The sequence below is a fragment of the Lepisma saccharinum genome, chromosome 16 (genome assembly GCF_977018435.1).
Source record: "Lepisma saccharinum chromosome 16, izLepSacc3.1, whole genome shotgun sequence".
In the NCBI taxonomy this organism is placed as follows: domain Eukaryota; kingdom Metazoa; phylum Arthropoda; class Insecta; order Zygentoma; family Lepismatidae; genus Lepisma; species Lepisma saccharinum.
In genome coordinates, this window is record NC_139244.1 from 36,406,018 (window position 1) to 36,420,361 (window position 14,344).

The window sequence follows — 14,344 nt, forward strand, 5'->3', positions numbered from 1 at the left end:
TAGCAATGAACATTTCTACTCTTACCTAAAATGTGATTTTAAACTGTATCACTGCAAGTCATTCATTTTATATTAACGTTGTACAAAATAGTTTGCTAGAAATTGGCCTTAGAAGTTGTGCCAAATTGATGCTGTACGTCACGAAAACTGAACCGTCTCTGATTGGATATTCCAGTTATGACGTTCTCGTTCGGCAATGAAATCGGTCGTCTCTTAGCGCTCTAGAAATCCATGCACGAAAGCGTTCGTTGCTCCTCGTGTTTGTAACGCTGAATATTGAAGAGGATTTTCTGAGATTTTCAAAATTAAATTAACGTTTCGATTATGACATGCTAGAGATGTACGAAAGCCAATTCCGGCAATCTAACATGTGCAGATGCATTCACGGTAGCTCCATATTTTGCACATTTGATATTGGATGGAGCTGAGATAAGAGAAGCGGAAGCAGCGAGTTAAGTGTGGCAAGGGAAATTTGACATGGTGTTTACTTTCAAGTTTTTAAAATTCCAAAAATTAGATTTCGTATGTGAGAGGTCGCACTATATGAATAAATTTACTCCTAACTTCATGTTCTTCTTGAACAAGGCGTGTGAAGTATTTTTCTTCCACTGTGATATCCACAACACTGACCAGCTTTAAAATTCGGACTGCTCTGCTCTTGTAACTCACAAGATGGAAACTTGTTTCGGCACAAGGCAACAAAAAATCTTATTTGTAATGTTAACTCAGCAGTGAAAACCGTGGTAAAGCACTGACTTAGTGCTTGCTTTGTGGAAACGACCATTCCCTGTTCTAGTAGTTACGTATCTTTTCCAATCCAGCAAACACAGACACGTCCTAACACTAAATGCAGCCAACTCGAAGTGCAGACGACAGAACAAGCCGAAGGACGACGTCACAACATGGCGCACCTGTGTTTTGCGTGACGCTCGGCTCGGAAATTAGAAATTCGATTTTTTACCTAAAAACGAACGCACATGAACGTGGGAAATTGCAGGGGTTATTTGTCGATGGCGTAGATTTTAAAAATGATATTAAAAAAAATTAGTGGAAGTGTTCAATGTTTAATAAAAGCTTGGAAGGTGATTTACCCTTCTGTTATATAACAGGCATCACGAAGAAGCGCACGTTACATGAACAATTTGAAACCATCTTCAGAGTAAGTTAGTAATCTCGTGTTGGGGAGTGTGACTATGGAAATTTCGTTCATCAATACAACAGCACGGATCGCCTACTTTTATTTGACAGCAATTGAAATTGCTTGTCGCACGAGAGGGGTAAATCACGCAAAACATTCATGAAAAATAACCATGCTGAGGAATAATATGGTGTTCATTGTATTTTCATGAATAATTTCTTCTCATCGATATACCGTACGTCGAAATCAAAGGCGCAAATATTTTCAAGGTAATGGAATGTTAGCCTCCGTGGCGCAATCGGTTAGCGCGCTCGGCTGTTAACCGAGAGGTTGGTGGTTCGATCCCACCCGGGGGCGCTGTTTTTATCTAAGAGGAGGTCGTCGAATAAATAGCAAATGACAAATTTCTGTTGAACTTCTCTAAGGTGATGGATACATGAAGCAGCAATTGAGGCGAAAGCCATTAATACCGCAAGTATCTGCGAAAGACAGATGGAATAAAGCTCATATTGATCAACTAAACTGCGAGTGGAAGCTTCAATTGAGTATATCTTGTGATCATCATGACAAAGTTTGGAATATATCTTCACGTTTGGTAATCGGCGAGAGGTTAAGGTTTATGAGCAATTATAATGGACCAATTTCGAATCATCACGTGAGCGTTGCTTGGGATTTTTGGTGTCTCGTAATGTGATTATGAACACTGGAATAAATTAAAAATGGAATACGAGCGCAAAAGTTTTAGCAGAGCATGGTTTCGATCCACGGACCTCTGGGTTATGGGCCCAGCACGCTTCCACTGCGCCACTCTGCTACCTCCATAACAATCACACATCATCAGCTTGTAAATCTGAATACAGAATCAAACCCTTACTTTTGTCGTAGTCGTGGAGTTCATGCGATATTTACACTATTCCTTCCATGATTAATTTCAACACGATTTGGGTTTCGAATTTAAGCTTATAGCAAAATGTAAATCTACCCTACTATCGGATTGTAAGCATCCAAATTGAAATGAGAACACCCTGGATGAAATTTTTGATAAAGAAGAATGTCATGTCTTTCAGCAGTGACGTTCTTCCCATTGCCACATCCCATGAATGTTGGCTAGTTTCGGAGTTAATGGACGTCTTTCCGTGCATGTCATTTAAGGTTGGTGTTATAACTTCTCAGTCCTCTTAAGGGCATGATCACATTTATGAGGTATGGAGAATATTGCAAGTGCAGTTATTCACGTCATTTTCAACTCGATCTTCAACATTCATTCCTGTAGCAATGAACATTTCTACTGTTACCTAAAATGTGATTTTAAACTGTATCACTGCAAGTCATTCATTTTATATTAACGTTGTACAAAATAGTTTGCGAGAAATTGGCCTTAGAAGTTGTGCCAAATTGATGCTGTACGCCACGAAAACTGAACTGTCTCTGATTGGATATTCCAGTTATGACGTTCTCGTTCGGCAATGAACTCGGTCGTCTCTTAGCGCTCTAGAAATCCATGCACGAAAGCGTTCGTTGCTCCTCGTGTTTGCAACGCTGAGTATTGAAGAGGATTTTCTGAGTTTTTCAAAATTAAATTAACGTTTCGATTATGACATGCTAGAGATGTACGAAAGCCAATTCCGGCAATCTAACATGTGCAGATGCATTCACGGTAGCTCCATATTTTGCACATTTGATATTGGATGGAGCTGAGATAAGAGAAGCGGAAGCAGCGAGTTAAGTGTGGCAAGGGAAATTTGACATGGTGTTTACTTTCAAGTTTTTAAAATTCCAAAAATTAGATTTCGTATGTGAGAGGTCGCACTATATGAATAAAATTTACTCCTAACTTAAAGCTTTTCTTGAACAAGGCGTGTGAAGTATTTTTCTTCCACTGTGATATCCACAACACTGACCAGCTTTAAAATTCGGACTGCTCTGCTCTTGTAACTCACAAGATGGAAACTTGTTTCGGCACAAGGCAACAAAAAATCTTATTTGTAATGTTAACTCAGCAGTGAAAACCGTGGTAAAGCACTGACTTAGTGCTTGCTTTGTGGAAACGACCATTCCCTGTTCTAGTAGTTACGTATCTTTTCCAATCCAGCAAACACAGACACGTCCTAACACTAAATGCAGCCAACTCGAAGTGCAGACGACAGAACAAGCCGAAGGACAACGTCACAACATGGCGCACCTGTGTTTTGCGTGACGCTCGGCTCGGAAATTAGAAATTCGATTTTTTACCTAAAAACGAACGCACATGAACGTGGGAAATTGCAGGGGTTATTTGTCGATGGCGTAGATTTTAAAAATGATATTAAAAAAAATTAGTGGAAGTGTTCAATGTTTAATAAAACTTTGGAAGTTGATTTACCCTTCTGTTATATAACAGGCATCACGAAGAAGCGCACGTTACATGAACAATTTGAAACCATCTTCAGAGTAAGTTAGTAATCTCGTGTTGGGGAGTGTGACTATGGAAATTTCGTTCATCAATACAACAGCACGGATCGACTACTTTTATTTGACAGCAATTGAAATTACTTGTCCCACGAGAGGGGTAAATCACGCAAAACATTCATGAAAAATAACCATGCTGAGGAATAATATGGTGTTCATTGTATTTTCATGAATAATTTCTTCTCATCGATATACCGTACGTCGATATCAAAGGCGCAAATATTTTCAAGGTAATGGAATGTTAGCCTCCGTGGCGCAATCGGTTAGCGCGTTCGGCTGTTAACCGAAAGGTTGGTGGTTCGATCTAGCCCGGGGGCTCTGTTTTTATCCAAGAGGAGGTCGTCGAATAAATAGCAATTGACCAATTTCTGTTGAACTTCTCTAAGGTGATGGATACATGAAGCAGCTATTGAGGCGAAAGCCATTAATACCGCAAGTATCTGCGAAAGACAGATGGAATAAAGCTCATATTGATCAACTAAACTGCGAGTGGAAGCTTCAATTGAGTATATCTTGTGATCATCATGACAAAGTTTGGAATATATCTTCACGTTTGGTAATCGGCGAGAGGTTAAGGTTTATGAGCAATTATAATGGACCAATCTCGAATCATCACGTGAGCGTTGCTTGGGATTTTTGGTGTCTCGTAATGTGATTATGAACACTGGAATAAATTAAAAATGGAATACGAGCGCAAAAGTTTTAGCAGAGCATGGTTTCGATCCACGGACCTCTGGGTTATAGGCCCAGCACGCTTCCACTGCGCCACTCTGCTACCTCCATAACAATCACACATCATCAGCTTGTAAATCTGAATACAGAATCAAACCCTTACTTTTGTCGTAGTCGTGGAGTTCATGCGATATTTACACTATTCCTTCCATGATTAATTTCAACACGATTTGGGTTTCGAATTTAAGCTTATAGCAAAATCTAAATCTACCCTACTATCGGATTGTAAGCATCCAAATTGAAATGAGAACACCCTGGATGAAATTTTTGAAAAAGAAGAAAGCCATGTCTTTCAGCAGTGACGTTCTTCCCATTGCCACATCCCATGCATGTTGGCTAGTTTCGGAGTTAATGGACGTCTTTCCGTGCATGTCATTTAAGGTTGGTGTTATAACTTCTCAGTCCTCTTAAGGGCATGATCACATTTGTGAGGTATGGAGAATATTGCAAGTGCAGTTATTCACGTCATTTTCAACTCGATCTTCAACATTCATTCCTGTAGCAATGAACATTTCTACTCTTACCTAAAATGTGATTTTAAACTGTATCACTGCAAGTCATTCATTTTATATTAACGTTGTACAAAATAGTTTGCGAGAAATTGGCCTTAGAAGTTGTGCCAAATTGATGCTGTACGTCACGAAAACTGAACCGTCTCTGATTGGATATTCCAGTTATGACGTTCTCGTTCGGCAATGAAATCGGTCGTCTCTTAGCGCTCTAGAAATCCATGCACGAAAGCGTTCGTTGCTCCTCGTGTTTGTAACGCTGAATATTGAAGAGGATTTTCTGAGATTTTCAAAATTAAATTAACGTTTCGATTATGACATGCTAGAGATGTACGAAAGCCAATTCCGGCAATCTAACATGTGCAGATGCATTCACGGTAGCTCCATATTTTGCACAATTGATATTGGATGGAGCTGAGATAAGAGAAGCGGAAGCAGCGAGTTAAGTGTGGCAAGGGAAATTTGACATGTTGTTTACTTTCAAGTTTTTAAAATTCCAAAAATTAGATTTCGTATGTGAGAGGTCGCACTATATGAATAAAATTTACTCCTAACTTAAAGTTTTTCTTGAACAAGGCGTGTGAAGTATTTTTCTTCCACTGTGATATCCACAACACTGACCAGCTTTAAAATTCGGACTGCTCTGCTCTTGTAACTCACAAGATGGAAACTTGTTTCGGCACAAGGCAACAAAAAATCTTATTTGTAATGTTAACTCAGCAGTGACTTAGTGCTTGCTTTGTGGAAACGACCATTCCCTGTTCTAGTAGTTACGTATCTTTTCCAATCCAGCAAACGCAGACACTTCCTAACACTAAATGCAGCCAACTCGAAGTGCAGACGACAGAACAAGCCGAAGGACGACGTCACAACATGGCGCACCTGTGTTTTGCGTGACGCTCGGCTCGGAAATTAGAAACTCGATTTTTTACCTAAAAACGAACGCACATGAACGTGGGAAATTGCAGGGGTTATTTGTCGATAGTGTAGATTTTAAAAATGATATTAAAAAAAAATAGTGGAAGTGTTCAATGTCTAATAAAACTTTGGAAGGTGATTTACCCTTCTGTTATATAACAGGCTTCACGAAGAAGCGCACGTTACATGAACAATTTGAAACCATCTTCAGAGTAAGTTAGTAATCTCGTGTTGGGGAGTGTGACTATGGAAATTTCGTTCATCAATACAACAGCACGGATCGACTACTTTTATTTGACAGCAGTTGAAATTGCTTGTCGCACGAGAGGGGTAAATCACGCAAAACATTCATGAAAAATAACCATGCTGAGGAATAATATGGTGTTCATTGTATTTTCATGAATAATTTCTTCTCATCGATATACCGTACGTCGAAATCAAAAGCGCAAAAATTTTCAAGGTAATGGAATGTTAGCCTCCGTGGCGAAATCGGTTAGCGCGTTCGGCTGTTAACCGAAAGGTTGGTGGTTCGATCCCACCCGGGGGCGCTGTTTTTATCCAAGAGGAGGTCGTCGAATAAATAGCAATTGACCAATTTCTGTTGAACTTCTCTAAGGTGATGGATACATTATGCAGCAATTGAGGCGAAAGCCATTAATACCGCAAGTATCTGCGAAAGACAGATGGAATAAAGCTCATATTGATCAACTAAAGTGCGAGTGGAAGCTTCAATTGAGTATATCTTGTGATCATCATGACAAAGTTTGGAATATATCTTCACGTTTGGTAATCGGCGAGAGGTTAAGGTTTATGAGCAATTATAATGGACCAATTTTGAATCATCACGTGAGCGTTGCTTGGGATTTTTGGTGTCTCGTAATGTGATTATGAACACTGGAATAAATTAAAAATGGAATACGAGCGCAAAAGTTTTAGCAGAGCATGGTTTCGATCCACGGACCTCTGGGTTATGGTCCCAGCACGCTTCCACTGCGCCACTCTGCTACTTCCATAACAATCACACATCATCAGCTTGTAAATCTGAATACACAATCAAACTCTTACTTTTGTCATAATCGTGGAGTTCATGCGATATTTACACTATTCCTTCCATGATTAATTTCAACACGATTTGGGTTTCGAATTTAAGTTTATAGCAAAATGTAAATCTACCATACTATCGGATTGTAAGCATCCAAATTGAAATGAGAACACCCTGGATGAAATTTTTGATAAAGAAGAAAGTCATGTTTTTCATGCCACATCCAATGCATGTTGGCTAGTTTCGGAGTTAATGGACGTCTTTCCGTGCATGTCATTTAAGGTTGGTGTTATAACTTCTCAGTCCTCTTAAGGGCATGATCACATTTGTGAGGTATGGAGAATATTGCAAGTGCAGTTATCCACGTCATTTTCAACTCGATCTTCAACATTCATTCCTGTAGCAATGAACATTTCTACTCTTACCTAAAATGTGATTTTAAACTGTATCACTGCAAGTCATTCATTTTATATTAACGTTGTACAAAATAGTTTGCGAGAAATTGGCCTTAGAAGTTGTGTCAAATTGATGCTGTACGCCACGAAAACTGAACCGTCTCTGATTGGATATTCCAGTTATGACGTTCTCGATCGGCAATGAACTCGGTCGTCTCTTAGCGCTCTAGAAATCCATGCACGAAAGCGTTCGTTGCTCCTCGTGTTTGCAACGCTGAATATTGAAGAGGATTTTCTGAGATTTTCAAAATTAAATTAACGTTTCGATTATGACATGCTAGAGATGTACGAAAGCCAATTCCGGCAATCTAACATGTGCAGATGCATTCACGGTAGCTCCATATTTTGCACAATTGATATTGGATGGAGCTGAGATAAGAGAAGCGGAAGCAGCGAGTTAAGTGTGGCAAGGGAAATTTGACATGGTGTTTACTTTCAAGTTTTTAAAATTCCAAAAATTAGATTTGGTATGTGAGAGGTCGCACTATATGAATAAAATTTACTCCTAACTTAAAGCTTTTCTTGAACAAGGCGTGTGAAGTATTTTTCTTCCACTGTGATATCCACAACACTGACCAGCTTTAAAATTCGGACTGCTCTGCTCTTGTAACTCACAAGATGGAAACTTGTTTCGGCACAAGGCAACAAAAAATCTTATTTGTAATGTTAACTCAGCAGTGAAAACCGTGGTAAAGCACTGACTTAGTGCTTGCTTTGTGGAAACGACCATTCCCTGTTCTAGTAGTTACGTATCTTTTCCAATCCAGCAAACACAGACACGTCCTAACACTAAATGCAGCCAACTCGAAGTGCAGACGACAGAACAAGCCGAAGGACGACGTCACAACATGGCGCACCTGTGTTTTGCGTGACGCTCGGCTCGGAAATTAGAAATTCGATTTTTTACCTAAAAACGAACGCACATGAACGTGGGAAATTGCAGGGGTTATTTGTCGATAGTGTAGATTTTAAAAATGATATTAAAAAAAATTAGTGGAAGTGTTCAATGTTTAATAAAACTTTGGAAGGTGATTTACCCTTCTGTTATATAACAGGCATCACGAAGAAGCGCACGTTACATGAACAATTTGAAACCATCTTCAGAGTAAGTTAGTAATCTCGTGTTGGGGAGTGTGACTATGGAAATTTCGTTCATCAATACAACAGCACGGATCGACTACTTTTATTTGACAGCAATTGAAATTGCTTGTCGCACGAGAGGGGTAAATCACGCAAAACATTCATGAAAAATAACCATGCTGAGGAATAATATGGTGTTCATTGTATTTTCATGAATAATTTCTTCTCATCGATATACCGTACGTCGATATCAAAAGCGCAAATATTTTCAAGGTAATGGAATGTTAGCCTCCGTGGCGCAATCGGTTAGCGCGTTCGGCTGTTAACCGAGAGGTTGGTGGTTCGATCCCACCCGGGGGCGCTGTTTTTATCCAAGAGGAGGTCGTCGAATAAATAGCAAATGACAAATTTCTGTTGAACTTCTCTAAGGTGATGGATACATGAAGCAGCAATTGAGGCGAAAGCCATTAATACCGCAAGTATGTGCGAAAGACAGATGGAATAAAGCTGATATTGATCAACTAAACTGCGAGTGGAAGCTTCAATTGAGTATATCTTGTGATCATCATGACAAAGTTTGGAATATATCTTCACGTTTGGTAATCGGCGAGAGGTTATGGTTTATGAGCAATTATAGTGGACCAATTTCGAATCATCACGTGAGCGTTGCTTGGGATTTTTGGTGTCTCGTAATGTGATTATGAACACTGGAATAAATTTAAAATGGAATACGAGCGCAAAAGTTTTAGCAGAGCATGGTTTCGATCCACGGACCTATGGGTTATGGGCCCAGCACGCTTCCACTGCGCCACTCTGCTACTTCCATAACAATCACACATCATCAGCTTGTAAATCTGAATACACAATCAAACTCTTACTTTTGTCATAGTCGTGGAGTTCATGCGATATTTACACTATTCCTTCCATGATTAATTTCAACACGATTTGGGTTTCGAATTTAAGTTTATAGCAAAATGTAAATCTACCCTACTATCGGATTGTAAGCATCCAAATTGAAATGAGAGCACCCTGGATGAAATTTTGAATAAAGAAGAAAGTCATGTCTTTCATGCCACATCCAATGCATGTTGGCTAGTTTCGGAGTTAATGGACGTCTTTCCGTGCATGTCATTTAAGGTTGGTGTTATAACTTTTAGTCCTCTTAAGGGCTTGATCACATTTGTGAGGTATGGAGAATATTGCAAGTGCAGTTATCCACGTCATTTTCAACTCGATCTTCAACATTCATTCCTGTAGCAATGAACATTTCGACTCTTACCTAAGATCTGATTTTAAACTGTATCACTGCAAGTCATTCATTTTATATTAACGTTGTACAAAATAGTTTGCGAGAAATTGGCCTTAGAAGTTGTGCCAAATTGATGCTGTACGCCACGAAAACTGAACTGTCTCTGATTGGATATTCCAGTTATGACGTTCTCGTTCGGCAATGAACTCGGTCGTCTCTTAGCGCTCTAGAAATCCATGCACGAAAGCGTTCGTTGCTCCTCGTGTTTGCAACGCTGAGTATTGAAGAGGATTTTCTGAGATTTTCAAAATTAAATTAACGTTTCGATTATGACATGCTAGAGATGTACGAAAGCCGATTCCGGCAATCTAACATGTGCAGATGCATTCACGGTAGCTCCATATTTTGCACAATTGATATTGGATGGAGCTGAGATAAGAGAATCGGAAGCAGCGAGTTAAGTATGGCAAGGGAAATTTGACATGGTGTTTACTTTCAAGTTTTTAAAATTCCAAAAATTAGATTTCTTATGTGAGAGGTCGCACTATATGAATAAAATTTACTCCTAACTTAAAGTTTTTCTTGAACAAGGCGTGTGAAGTATTTTTCTTCCACTGTGATATCCACAACACTGACCAGCTTTAAAATTCGGACTGCTCTGCTCTTGTAACTCACAAGATGGAAACTTGTTTCGGCACAAGGCAACAAAAAATCTTATTTGTAATGTTAACTCAGCAGTGAAAACCGTGGTAAAGCACTGACTTAGTGCTTGCTTTGTGGAAACGACCATTCCCTGTTCTAGTAGTTACGTATCTTTTCCAATCCAGCAAACACAGACACGTCCTAACACTAAATGCAGCCAACTCGAAGTGCAGACGACAGAACAAGCCGAAGGACGACGTCACAACATGGCGCACCTGTGTTTTGCGCGACGGTCGGCTCGGAAATTAGAAACTCGATTTTTTACCTAAAAACGAACGCACATGAACGTGGGAAATTGCAGGGGTTATTTGTCGATGGTGTAGATTTTAAAAATGATATTAAAAAAAAGTAGTGGAAGTGTTCAATGTCTAATAAAACTTTGGAAGTTGATTTACCCTTCTGTTATATAACAGGTATCAAGAAGAAGCGCACGTTACATGAACAATTTGAAACCATCTTCAGAGTAAATTAGTAATCTCGTGTTGGGGAGTGTGACTATGGAAATTTCGTTCATCAATACAACAGCACGGATCGCCTACTTTTATTTGACAGCAATTGAAATTGCTTGTCGCACGAGAGGGGTAAATCACGCAGAACATTCATGAAAAATAACCATGCTGAGGAATAATATGGTGTTCATTGTATTTACATGAATAATTTCTTCTCATCGATATACCGTATGTCGAAATCAAAAGCGCAAATATTTTCAAGGTAATGGAATGTTAGCCTCCGTGGCGCAATCGGTTAGCGCGTTCGGCTGTTAACCGAAAGGTTGGTGGTTCGATCCCACCCGGGGGCGCTGTTTTTATCCAAGAGGAGGTCGTCGAATAAATAGCAATTGACCAATTTCTGTTGAACTTCTCTAAGGTGATGGATACATGAAGCAGCAATTGAGGCGAAAGCCATTAATACCGCAAGTATCTGCGAAAGACAGATGGAATAAAGCTCATATTGATCAACTAAACTGCGAGTGGAAGCTTCAATTGAGTATATCTTGTGATCATCATGACAAAGTTTGGAATATATCTTAACGTTTGGTAATCGGCGAGAGGTTAAGGTTTATGAGCAATTATAATGGACCAATTTCGAATCATCACGTGAGCGTTGCTTGGGATTTTTGGTGTCTCGTAATGTGATTATGAACACTGGAATAAATTTAAAATGGAATACGAGCGCAAAAGTTTTAGCAGAGCATGGTTTCGATCCACGGACCTCTGGGTTATGGGCCCAGCACGCTTCCACTGCGCCACTCTGCTACCTCCATAACAATCACACATCATCAGCTTGTAAATCTGAATACAGAATCAAACCCTTACTTTTGTCGTAGTCGTGGAGTTCATGCGATATTTACACTATTCCTTCCATGATTAATTTCAACACGATTTGGGTTTCGAATTTAAGCTTATAGCAAAATGTAAATCTACCCTACTATCGGATTGTAAGCATCCAAATTGAAATGAGAACACCCTGGATGAAATTTTTGATAAAGAAGAAAGCCATGTCTTTCAGCAGTGACGTTCTTCCCATTGCCACATCCCATGAATATTGGCTAGTTTCGGAGTTAATGGACGTCTTTCCGTGCATGTCATTTAAGGTTGGTGTTATAACTTCTCAGTCCTCTTAAGGGCATGATCACATTTGTGAGGTATGGAGAATATTGCAAGTGCAGTTATTCACGTCATTTTCAACTCGATCTTCAACATTCATTCCTGTAGCAATGAACATTTCTACTCTTACCTAAAATGTGATTTTAAACTGTATCACTGCAAGTCATTCATTTTATATTAACGTTGTACAATATAGTTTGCGAGAAATTGGCCTTAGAAGTTGTGCCAAATTGATGCTGTACGTCACGAAAACTGAACCGTCTCTGATTGGATATTCCAGTTATGACGTTCTCGTTCGGCAATGAAATCGGTCGTCTCTTAGCGCTCTAGAAATCCATGCACGAAAGCGTTCGTTGCTCCTCGTGTTTGTAACGCTGAATAGTGAAGAGGATTTTCTGAGATTTTCAAAATTAAATTAACGTTTCGATTATGACATGCTAGAGATGTACGAAAAAGCCAATTCCGGCAATCTAACATGTGCAGATGCATTCACGGTAGCTCCATATTTTGCACAACTGATATTGGATGGAGCTGAGATAAGAGAAGCGGAAGCAGCGAGTTAAGTGTGGCAAGGGAAATTTGACATGGTGTTTACTTTCAAGTTTTTAAAATTCCAAAAATTAGATTTGGTATGTGAGAGGTCGCACTATATGAATAAAATTTACTCCTAACTTAAAGTTTTTCCTGAACAAGGCGTGTGAAGTATTTTTCTTCCACTGTGATATCCACAACACTGACCAGCTTTAAAATTCGGACTGCTCTGCTCTTGTAACTCACAAGATGGAAACTTGTTTCGGCACAAGGCAACAAAAAATCTTATTTGTAATGTTAACTCAGCAGTGAAAACCGTGGTAAAGCACTGACTTAGTGCTTGCTTTGTGGAAACGACCATTCCCTGTTCTAGTAGTTACGTATCTTTTCCAATCCAGCAAACGCAGACACTTCCTAACACTAAATGCAGACAACTCGAAGTGCAGACGACAGAACAAGCCGAAGGACGACGTCACAACATGGCGCACCTGTGTCTTGCGTGACGCTCGGCTCGGAAATTAGAAACTCGATTTTTTACCTAAAAACGAACGCACATGAACGTGGGAAATTGCAGGGGTTGTTTGTCGATAGTGTAGATTTTAAAAATGATATTAAAAAAAATTAGTGGAAGTGATCAATGTCTAATAAAACTTTGGAAGTTGATTTACCCTTCTGTTATATAACAGGCATTACGAAGAAGCGGACGTTACATGAACAATTTGAAACCATCTTCAGAGTAAGTTAGTAATCTCGTGTTGGGGAGTGTGACTATGGAAATTTCGTTCATCAATACAACAGCACGGATCGCCTACTTTTATTTGACAGCAATTGAAATTACTTGTCCCACGAGAGGGGTAAATCACGCAAAACATTCATGAAAAATAACCATGCTGAGGAATAATATGGTGTTCATTGTATTTACATGAATAATTTCTTCTCATCGATATACCGTACGTCGAAATCAAAAGCGCAAATATTTTCAAGGTAATGGAATGTTAGCCTCCGTGGCGAAATCGGTTAGCGCGTTCGGCTGTTAACCGAAAGGTTGGTGGTTCGATCTAGCCCGGGGGCTCTGTTTTTATCCAAGAGGAGGTCGTCGAATAAATAGCAATTGACCAATTTCTGTTGAACTTCTCTAAGGTGATGGATACATGAAGCAGCTATTGAGGCGAAAGCCATTAATACCGCAAGTATCTGCGAAAGACAGATGGAATAAAGCTCATATTGATCAACTAAACTGCGAGTGGAAGCTTCAATTGAGTATATCTTGTGATCATCATGACAAAGTTTGGAATATATCTTCACGTTTGGTAATCGGCGAGAGGTTAAGGTTTATGAGCAATTATAATGGACCAATTTCGAATCATCACGTGAGCGTTGCTTGGGATTTTTGGTGTCTCGTAATGTGATTATGAACACTGGAATAAATTAAAAATGGAATACGAGCGCAAAAGTTTTAGCAGAGCATGGTTTCGATCCACGGACCTCTGGGTTATGGGCCCAGCACGCTTCCACTGCGCCACTCTGCTACCTCCATAACAATCACACATCATCAGCTTGTAAATCTGAATACAGAATCAAACCCTTACTTTTGTCGTAGTCGTGGAGTTCATGCGATATTTACACTATTCCTTCCATGATTAATTTCAACACGATTTGGGTTTCGAATTTAAGCTTATAGCAAAATCTAAATCTACCCTACTATCAGATTGTAAGCATCCAAATTGAAATGAGAACACCCTGGATGAAATTTTTGATAAAGAAGAAAGCCATGTCTTTCAGCAGTGACGTTCTTCCCATTGCCACATCCCATGAATGTTGGCTAGTTTCGGAGTTAATGGACGTCTTTCCGTGCATGTCATTTAAGGTTGGTGTTATAACTTCTCAGTCCTCTTAAGGGCATGATCACATTTGTGAGGTATGGAGAATATTG

At 39.5% G+C, this 14,344-nt stretch overlaps 7 non-coding genes across 7 annotated transcripts; 6 read left to right on the plus strand and 1 right to left on the minus strand.

The window, feature by feature from the left end:
* The first annotated feature begins 1,421 nt into the window (after positions 1-1,421).
* TRNAN-GUU (transfer RNA asparagine (anticodon GUU)) lies at positions 1,422-1,495 on the plus strand. The gene has a single exon. It is a non-coding gene; the product is annotated as a tRNA-Asn (tRNA).
* Positions 1,496-3,830: 2,335 nt separating this feature from the next.
* Positions 3,831-3,904, plus strand: TRNAN-GUU (transfer RNA asparagine (anticodon GUU)). The gene has a single exon. It is a non-coding gene; the product is annotated as a tRNA-Asn (tRNA).
* A 385-nt stretch (positions 3,905-4,289) lies between these two features.
* On the minus strand, positions 4,290-4,361 carry TRNAI-UAU (transfer RNA isoleucine (anticodon UAU)). Its single transcript has one exon. It is a non-coding gene; the product is annotated as a tRNA-Ile (tRNA).
* A 1,858-nt stretch (positions 4,362-6,219) lies between these two features.
* On the plus strand, positions 6,220-6,293 carry TRNAN-GUU (transfer RNA asparagine (anticodon GUU)). Its single transcript has one exon. It is a non-coding gene; the product is annotated as a tRNA-Asn (tRNA).
* Positions 6,294-8,609: 2,316 nt separating this feature from the next.
* On the plus strand, positions 8,610-8,683 carry TRNAN-GUU (transfer RNA asparagine (anticodon GUU)). The gene has a single exon. It is a non-coding gene; the product is annotated as a tRNA-Asn (tRNA).
* A 2,315-nt stretch (positions 8,684-10,998) lies between these two features.
* On the plus strand, positions 10,999-11,072 carry TRNAN-GUU (transfer RNA asparagine (anticodon GUU)). The gene has a single exon. It is a non-coding gene; the product is annotated as a tRNA-Asn (tRNA).
* Positions 11,073-13,409: 2,337 nt separating this feature from the next.
* TRNAN-GUU (transfer RNA asparagine (anticodon GUU)) lies at positions 13,410-13,483 on the plus strand. The gene has a single exon. It is a non-coding gene; the product is annotated as a tRNA-Asn (tRNA).
* Positions 13,484-14,344: the final 861 nt, after the last annotated feature.